Below are 10,508 nucleotides of genomic sequence, written 5' to 3'. Positions count from 1 at the left end.
AGCTGTAAGTAATAATATATAATTAGTTTCGTAAACAAAGAACAGTATCTTCCCCTTAATAGAGACTGTAAGTAGTGTTATTTAGTGTTATTGGACACTTTAGGTTAGTTTTTAACTACTTAGTCTTAAGTTAGGCTAGAACGTAACGTAAATTGTGTTTGTGCAAAGACAATAAAAAAATATATACAATTTATTATAAAATATATACAGCTTCTTAAGTTAATTTAGCTCGATTAGATGCCCGATTAGTTAACGACTTATAAGGAAGTTAACGGTAATTAAGATGAGACCTGGAGCTAAGAGTGTCCTTTGAGATACGGGAGTCTGCTCTGTCTATTTTTCCTTTAGGATAATGAAATACCTTTACACTCCCGATTGGATTTTCTGTATCTATTAACTTAATATACAAAAGACAATTGAGAACGGCTGTTAGGGACCATAGTTTTAATATTACTGTTTTCCCCTAAGCCACTATGAATCACCAAATCCGGCCACATTGAGTACTGTTCCCACTTCTCGAATCTTCGTAATACCAGCCTTTCTTTTGATCTCATTCAACGGAGAGTGACTCGAAACGTTGACCAGCTTAATCTTTCCGTTCACCTACATCCTTTGGCCTTCCTGAGATCCAGGCACTCTATCTCAACTTTGTGACAATTCAGATTTGTGAATTACATCATCGGATGTTAAGATAATGCAAAATTGCAACCGTTGCACCTAACATGGATTCCGACAGAGCGCATATGTTTACACTTCTTACCGCACCTTTAAGGACAGCAGCGAACTGGCAAACCTCCTGGTGTTACAGGTTGGATTGGAAAAATATACCCGGACATGAACATTGAAGAGGCGAGGGTGGTACAAACTTTACAGCCTCTACGTTGAAAACTTGTAAATCCGCCTATATTTAGACTACTAAACTTGCATTACATCATTTCCAACATTAGTCTGACAGTTCATAAGAGGGTAATATAAAGGTGTAGTGTGGACACTTCTTATTTTTAAGATCAAAGACTAGATTTATGATTGATCCTTGACATTGATCGCTGTATGCGCGTGAGGGAGACCTCACCTATTTCGCAAACACATATCATACATATGTTGACCAGTAGTTTCAGACAAATTAAGGTCAATATTATGCTTAACTTCGGAACTTACATAATTTAATTATTAACACAGATTCTAGATCTGAGTTGAGACAATGCTGCAATGATAAAGCGACACAATTACATTATTTATCGTGATTTTTATTTATGAAATATTTAAGTATGTACCGTAAACCAAAATATTTATATATTCAAATTAAATGAGAAAATAGTGTTCCTAACAAACTTTTGTGGTGGATAGACAAAAATTTATATATTTTAATGCAACAGTCAGCGGATATGTCGCGACCTTTTTGGGAAGGGTACGCTCATTTCTTTAAGACGCCTAAGTTGTATCGCTTCCAAATACTTATGTGGGCGGCAGGATTTGCCTTAAAACGGTGTGATGTGGAAGGCCGGGCGTCGAGGTGAGAAGGATTTTTCTTTCTTCACGTCCGATGATGGAATTCAGCCGTATTAGTCATATTAGTTCTTTAGAAGGCATACGATTATGACTATCACGCATTGCTCCAGCAAAATATCATTTGTGTTTCCATTAGGTAATGTAACTACATATATTTGTTAAAGTAAGTAATATTCGAGGTACAATGTATATGTGTTACAAAATAACGGAACTATGAACTATGATACCACTATCACGTCCGGTGTGCCCAAACGCAATAAAATTGCTTTCTAGCACCTTTTTAAATGGGCTTTAAAAAACCGAGCCTATTGTTATAGACCTTATTATAATATCAAATAATTAAAAATTGTTCTAATTGTTACTAAATTTACACCTGTTATTTCAAGTAAAAATATATTTGAATTACAAAATGATTTTACATTCTTTATTGTAATCTTTATGTCTCAAGGCTTATAATATATACAAAAACCGCATTATTATCGGAAATTACAAATAATAGTGGCAGGCCAGATGCGGCATATACTGAGTCATAACATGTTATTAGAACGCAGTAACACAATAATATATAACTGATTTATATTTACAAAAATTTATTGCTAAATAACTTTAAGCAAAAATCCGGTACAAATGATGAATTGGTCCTATTTCTGGAATCGAGCACAACAACTCCAGAAAAAGAGCATGATTTTTTTATTTTATTTACAAAAGGTTGCCAATGCTCACTGATACATAGGTACATTAAAGTAGAACAATAAAATTAATGACCAGCACTTATAGGCAAACATAACAAATACGAAGAAAAAAAAACATCGATTAATAAATTATGAAAACAAAAGGATAATTGATTTCGGTAGTTTTAGATACAAACCGCGGCATCCAAGGCATTGCGTCTTTCAAAATAAAATATTAAATTTATCCTTTCGAATGCTAGTCGGGTTGAAAATTTAGTTTGTTTGATTTTTTTTAATTCTGTTTTTTAATATTTATTTGGAAAAGAATTGGTTTTGTTCAGTGTGCATAGCTGGTAATACAAAATGCTATAGGCCACTGAAAATCAATGGTACTGGCGACAACCTGAAGCTGGGTTGGACCCATTTTGGACTGAACTGATTGTGTTTGTATTCCTTCGCATGTGTGTGTGCTTTAATCAAATATACCATATTTTCTTTATTTCAAACTGTGAGGGGAACAACTATGTATATCCAAGCTCGTTAAAGACTACAAAACATAGACACGTCATTAAGCTTACAGCATATTGGAGAAATTGTATGATTTTAATATGTAATTTGTAAGTTTCCATTTAATTTTAACGATTCTAAATCATCAATAGACCTCATAACATCCATCATAAGATTCCTTATTAACCTTCGCAAGTTCAAAGCGAGTTCCGTGAAATCCGATCGTATTTATCTAGTCCTAATTGAAAGATCAATCAACGTTCATTATTGGCTGGTTGCTAGGCAACATTGACATTTATAGATGATACTTGTATTATTGATGGTGCAAGAATTTTAGGCCCTGTTTTGCCGAGTACTACGGAACGTACACTAATTTTTTTTTAATTGAATGGAGTGCATATCGTTTAATCAAGGTAATGTCTATGATGTTTTTTTGAGGGTTGTGTACTCTTTATTAAACAATATGAAATAAGATAGCAGGTTAAAAAATAGATAAAATTTTCAATTTTATTTATATTAATTTTTAAGTAAAAAATAAAAGTTAAAAAATTCAGTCACTAGGACCAAAAGCCATTGTAGTAACTATCATGGTGCTTGGCTACCAAAACAGGAATAGAAAAACAAAAGAGAATCTAACAAAACAAAAGAAACCCTGCAACCAAAATGTTAAAAAGACGTAATAATAAAAAGTATAGTATAGCAACTTGAGTTTGGACACTCATTTGTAATCGATCCCAAAACTAACAATCTCTCATTATGCCTATTCACTATTTAACAATGAACCAAACAAAATCGTAGCAAAGAGGTTGACATATTATAATGTCATAAATCCCGTATTGGTCGCTATAGAAAATTGTTCTGTATTATAAGTAATTAAAATATACATTAGCGCAGCAGAATGAATGAATCTACAAAAATAGACGACTGCACAAAAATCATTGTGCATTCTTCCGCATGTTAAAGGGTGAGTAATACAATGAATTTTAGACTTTGAAACCATATTTATACGATCCAAATTATTACTTACGAGTCAATTGCTAAGCTTGGTAATGATTAGGTCATGCATAACACTAATGAATAGGCTGTAATGCGACCATTTCTCTGGCAATGGCATAGCACATCATATTTCTACCCTTACCTCAGCGATTTTTTCTCGTTTTATCGTAATTTAAAAGCAAAACTTGATTAGTATTACCTCTTGACAAGCGTGAGCACAGAAGTATAACTTTTAAAAATGTAAATTCATCAGCTGTCATTTAAATAAAATTTTGCGTTGCGAGTGAAGTCTGACCTCAATTAGGTATATATGAATAATATAAATAAGATTTGTAACCCATTATGTAATGGTATTGATATTTGATTATCTACATTACTTCCGGTGAGATCAAAGTTGAATCAAAGCAAAAGTTTTGTCCACTTGAGGTTTACGAGATAATTTTATTACAATATGAATGCAATTTAATGGAAATTATAAATGTTACGTCGGTGTTAGCTGTACATACTTTATACCACTAATGATCGCGTTGTATCAGGCAGATTTGTGATCTAACCATAATTTAAATGAAACTTCTTTAATAGATATGAATTCTATAAGCTAACCACGACTGCTGTAAAATACTCAAAACTGAGGTATGTAAATAATATAATAAATTGGCGTTAAATTGCCCAGATAATTAATATTAAAATTAATTAAAAAGTGAAACACAGACTACGTATGTTAGTAAAATTCTTTGTTATTAGAGATTCGTTTATAAAAATATAATTTGAATAAATAACAGGACAATCGCTCGATCATTTCCCGATCGATGAATCTTCCATATATAAAACTACAGATACTTTTTAAGATTTTACGAAACCACAGTAATTAAATAGTTTGTTGTTTTCTTTGGAAATTAATCGTTTCTAAGCACCCAAATGATGTTGAATACTTAATGATGTGAATAACAAGCGAAAGTAGAAACAATGAGTGCGCAGAGATGTAATGTTATACGGTGTGATACTAAACATTCAAATCAACAAAATTATATAAGCGACTCTTGAGAACATGAATGGCAGAACTAAACGCTGTGTATTCAATTGTATGCAGATATGACTATGTGCGTGCGTGTACTGAAACATAAAATTAAATATATTGTTTTCCAATGAAAAAGTGTGGCCAGTGAAGCTCGCATCTGATGCTTGATGGCGTTTTTATATATTTAATCATTTGTATCACTGATTAAAAAAGTTAGTTTTTACTTATAACACGAATATGATAGTTTCAATAAAGAGATTGAAATATATACTATATATTTCAATCTCTTATTATAGATAGATTAATTATGACAATTGACTCTAACGATATTGACTTTCTGTATCTATTTCTTTATACGCAAAGTATCTAATATTAATAAACAGATAACAATATAGTTAGACTGTATGAGATTAATATAATATGATTCTAAAATTAATTGATATTTTCTAAGCATAAATATTAAATGTAGAGTTTTATCCTGTCTTCTGTCTGAAAAGTTTGATTACACACTAACCACTATACGCACGTATACAAGTAGATACAAGGGCTTATAACTAAATATAACCGTTATATTTTTAAATATGTAAGCAAATAAATAAATAACAACTTTCATATAATCCCTGATACTGATCTGACTCTACTGTGCTTAAGGCACAGTATGTCTAATTTATTGTGTTACGTACCTATATGTTCGTAAGTCAAAAATAACAGTGGTAAAATTATCAACATGGTTGTAAATTTCAAATTTCATCATATGTCTAACCCTGCACGGGTCTTGTTGCTCACATTCAATAAATTTCCGCTATCAAAATATTATCAACATACAGATAATGCTCAATCGCATTTGCTTTAGGGAAAGTATTAGAAACCAGAGTAAAATATGTATTCAAAACCTAAGTTTTTGCTGATAATGAATGTCTGAACTAAAGGTTAATAGATCATAAAATTAGTATATTTCTACAGAGTAAATGAAATGAGTTACGACGCTCAAAATAGTTCTAACATGTTTGTGACATTGTTTAAACCTTAACGTTACTTCCAAGTAAAATAATAAATGTGTTTTAAGTAACTTTGAAAATGTATGTGAACACTTGGGCACGAGACAGATTGCTATATTCATTGAATGATTTTTCTTTTGTGACAGGCATCTATTAATTTTATCCCATATTTTTATTTTATATAATAGAATCATAATAATATGTAACTTCAAATAACAGCTTTTTTATACAAACCAATGTTTAGCAACGCGAAAATGCAAATAAAAGTTTTTCAACTTACTTTTTATGTTGGTTCAGGTTCTGTCTAAAAACGACTATTATTAAATTAAGCTACAGTAAAAATCTCTTTGAATAATCACACATTTCTAAGTTTATTCTTAACAGTAGTATCATATTTCGTTTAATGAAAGTTAATAGTTGTCAGGTGTCCTCCTAATGCCTCAGCATTTATTTTATCACTTGTTTTCCTATAGCAAGTAGGATTTATAATTTATTGTTAAAAGTTAAAATATTAGTATGTCAGGACATATTTTAATTACCTATAATAATTATTTAATTAAATTTGCGTAGATATTGTTTTATAAAAATTGTGAACAACCTATCGTCACGGCTTTAGATGGGACAGCTTATGTCGAACGAATCCAAAAGTAAAAATATAATTAATTATTAATGTACCAACAACTAAATCATGAAAATGCATGAAGAAATTTTTTAGTGCTCATTTCTCAGTTATCAATGAGTTCCGTTAGAAATCTCTAAAAAACTTTCCAAGTAATACAATAACACAGATACCGATAGGAAAAATCTGATTTACAGTATAAAATACTGAATTCTCACGATACACTTTTAACTGTTCTAAAAGACATTAATCTCATTTCATTATTCACTCGGAGACTGATGGTTCCAAGAAATACAACATTAGTATGTTTACTATATACCTAATTAGTCTAAACGCTTTTTGACTATTCTAAGTATTATAGCGAAATTATTTTGTTGGATGCCAAAAAGGGGAATCGCAAACACACAGTAAAACAATATTTAATAAACAGTAGTTGTAGAGGAACTATTATTTAGGAGGATCTGTGTTGTGTATTTTATTGTTTTTTTCATAAAAGCTATATTGAATATCAATTATCGTCTTATTCATCTCAAGATCTCTAAATAGTTAACTTCCCACACTTAATTAAGAATGACATTCGAAGGTTGAGGAAAACCGTGGCGATAATTGAATTAGCGTTTGATGAAATTGACGTATGATTTGCTGATTTCACTTTCATGTACGTCAATATGATGACCATTGTAATCTCAATGCGTAAGATTCCCTGAAAATGTAATCAGATGATCTTCATTTCAACGTCTCATCTTTATTGTTTCTGGAGCATTGCCACACGAGAATTTCCTAGTAAAAGCTAACGTATCTTAAAAAATCTCAAACAATTGTCACGTACGCATATGAATCATGTTTCTTAAATGACACAATCATTCTGTATTCTCCAAGGACTAACGCTAACATATCAAGTGGTTAAAAACATTAATTAAGGTTACAAAACGGACGGCAAGCGTCAGAAAGCTCTATGTGCAAGTTTATTTTTCATTCATACAAACGACAAATACAAGTGTCCGACTTACTAACACAGATAAGCCGAAATGCGAGTACATTTGAAACAGGTTCTTATATCATTGTAATAAGATTGAGTTTAGATAAAGCGTCTAATAAAGTTGCACATGGGGTTATAGTAAACAGCGAGGAGAAACGCCGGCGCACAGTCCGCAGTCAGTTACTGATAGTTCATTGGAGAGCCGACATTGTGTGCACGCGCCAGCCGCCCCGTCAATTCGAACGAAATAACCGAGCACAAAAAATAATTTGGGTGCCCCACAGGGGTGCAGTTTGAGTTCAGTGAATTTTAATTTGTACTTTTATATTAATTGTGTGCATCGTGATTAAGTGAATTGTTTCGTGGTCCATATGCAGATGCTGCATCGTACGGTGAGTGATTTTGAAATATTTCTTGCACCGGCATTTGAATGGTAGCATTGTTTAGGCGGGAGGTCTTTTTGCTCAGATTCAGCATCAATAGTACTTTCATCTCGCTGTGCTTTATTTACAAGTTTATCAAGTTCTAATTAAGGAGCCGTAAACGCGTTAATGTTGGCTGTAAAATTTTACGAGTTTAAACTCGAAATGTAAATTTTATCTCTTGATGGTAAACATTGTACTTGAACTTCTATGCATGTAGTTTTGTTTACCGTACTAGTTTTATCGTCTCATTAAATTTGTATGGGAGTTTGCGATAACCTATCAAATAATAATAATAATATCGTGAGTCAACTCGTTCTATCAATAATTACGTGTCGGCTTTCTTCCTTAACCACTTTAAAATTATTTACTTTCTCTAAGAGATAAATATACTAATCAATCAGTTTGTCTATTATTAATAATTAAGTAGATGCTATAAATATCAACTAGTGTATGTGGTATTAAAATTTCAAGTTATCAAAATTTCAATCATTATATCATCAAAGTAAACAAATGATTGTTATCATAAGTGTCCGCGAATTTTCTATTGTGAACCTTGATATTGTATTGTGGATCGCAAAATTTTATCTTATCACTCATTAAAGTTTATCTAATGATTAAAAAGCCAGTATCTGAATCTTTTCATGACAACAACAAAGAACAAGGCGCATTACATTGATAACAATTGCGTTTGTTAAATCAATTTACATTCGTAAAAACATTTTAAATCTCATTATTAACTGTTTATTGTAATATTGTTGTAGCCCGCGGCTTTTTCCCTATCTATACAAGCTTTCGTTTTTTTTAATATATCTTAAAAACAGCCTAAAAAGTGTATGTCTTATTCCTGATCGTACCTTGTGGCCTTAGTAATGGTGTTTTATCACATTCATTTTAAACAATTTAAGTCATGTTAAAGTGGGGTTGGATACACCTTTTTTCCATATCCCTGCGGTATTTTACTGCAGTAGGGATTATGTGGGACTCAGACTTAATATACAACCCTACCCACTAAAACCTGAAGGATGCCTTCAGCTCGGTGTTTCATCACATTCATTTTAAACAATTTAAGTCAAGTTGACATCGGGTTGGATAGGCCTAGTCGTATACACCTGGACCGGCACGTAAGACGTGAAAGAAGAGGGAAAAGTTGAAACTGCCCATAACTGATGTGCAAGCATGTAATAAAAGTTGTACATCAACTTTTATTGACATGACCTGACATGACGAGAGAGTCATGTCAGGACTGTGGCAAGTGGAATCCGTGGTCTTGGCCTTGTCCCGGAGGGACCAGGGTGTGGGCGAAAATAAATAAAACGTTAAAAATTTTTATAATATACATAGCCTCTTTTTTTAGCCTTAAATATTCTTGGATGTCAACAGCTGATGTTTAACTGGGCTCATATGCCGACTTGAAATTGTCAGCATCGTGTTCCGAAATTATTATTACGGTTATGAAATTAACAAGTTGTAGGTATCAAAATGTTTAAATTTATCAGTGTTGTTTCGAGATTTGGCAACACAGAATACGGCGTTATATCACGTACCATCGAAATCTAATCATGACTAAATACATTGGTAATAATAGTTCATTTGTAGTTTTTAATTAAAATAATTAATTTTTAATATTTTGTAATGTAAGGTTTGTGAAGTAAAGAATACACACGATTTTTGTACAAGAAATGAAATACAGAAGCAATATTTGTTTTTTCTATGGAATATCGTCATATCCTAGGAATAATTTCGGCTAAGAAAGTCAGTAGGCCATATAACTTTATAGGTTCTATGAGTCTAATTTTCTACATATTCAATTCGAAGTTAACATATATACAAGTAGGTACCCAGAAGAAATTTATGGTTTCCATGTCACCATGTTTGGTTAACGAAATTTAGCTTGAAGGCAAATAGGGCATTAGTACAATTTAATATAAGCCTGGAGGCGTTAATAAAATTAAAAGAGCGATAAAGTCAAATCATACATTGAGTCAACAGCAGTAAACGTTATTTAGTACAAATTCAATTGATTTTTAAGTTAGGTCGAAAAGTCGGTCAAACAAATTGTTCCGGGTTCAAGTGCCGATTGCTGTTGGGAAAAAGAAAAATCGTTCTTAAACCCATATATTAATTATTTGGACTAAGTAGACCTATGTGCATAGGCTCGACGACATTCTTTTGTTTGAAGTGAAACAATTGAAAGATTACGTCACAAAATACCTGCGATAGCAAAAGTACATTACTTAACAGAATTTTTGCTGTTTTTATTTCAAAATCGCTACCATTGATTGATTGACATTAATTAATACTAATAAAAATTAGTTTCTATGTAAGATACCGGTTCGTAAAGTCACCATATTGTTTTTATAATTGATTGACTGTTTTGTTGATGGTATATAAATCTAGTCCAGCACTCTTTATTAACTCTAAACAGAATGCAAGCTCTAATTGTATTAGAAAATTTAGTACAAAACATGGAACGAAATTAACATTATAGTTATATAATAGTTGAAGTTAGAATGTAATGGATTATCTGAAGTAATCATTGCTAAGCCAGAAAGCAATGAAGATCAGTATTCACAAGAATTACCCGTAGGAAGTGCGAACAGATCTCCCATTTGTCAAAATCAAATTACCATTTGAAAGATGAAAGTTCTTCCAAAACATGTCTCTTGCAAGTATTTAAACAGTTTCAACAAAGTCGTCAAATCGAACGCTTTTCACACATGGTCTATGACAATATTTGTATTTTAAAAGTAAGTTCCAGAGCAAATGTTAGTAATAACTGTACCGGT

The 10,508-nt window shown here is 31.8% G+C and overlaps 1 protein-coding gene across 1 annotated transcript in view; it reads left to right on the top strand.

Annotated features, from left to right (window-relative positions):
- The first annotated feature begins 7,478 nt into the window (after positions 1-7,478).
- The window catches only part of LOC110993799 (facilitated trehalose transporter Tret1), a 52,906-nt gene continuing 49,876 nt past the window's right edge, over positions 7,479-10,508 (top strand). The window contains exon 1 of the mRNA XM_022260182.2: positions 7,479-7,689. The gene's annotated coding sequence lies outside the window, so the exon portion shown is untranslated. The remainder of the gene's footprint in view (positions 7,690-10,508) is intronic.

Source organism: Pieris rapae, chromosome 7 (genome assembly GCF_905147795.1).
Source record: "Pieris rapae chromosome 7, ilPieRapa1.1, whole genome shotgun sequence".
NCBI classification, from domain to species: Eukaryota; Metazoa; Arthropoda; class Insecta; order Lepidoptera; family Pieridae; genus Pieris; species Pieris rapae.
The sequence above is the reverse complement of the archived record's forward strand: the minus strand, read 5'-3'. Positions and strand labels throughout refer to the sequence as shown.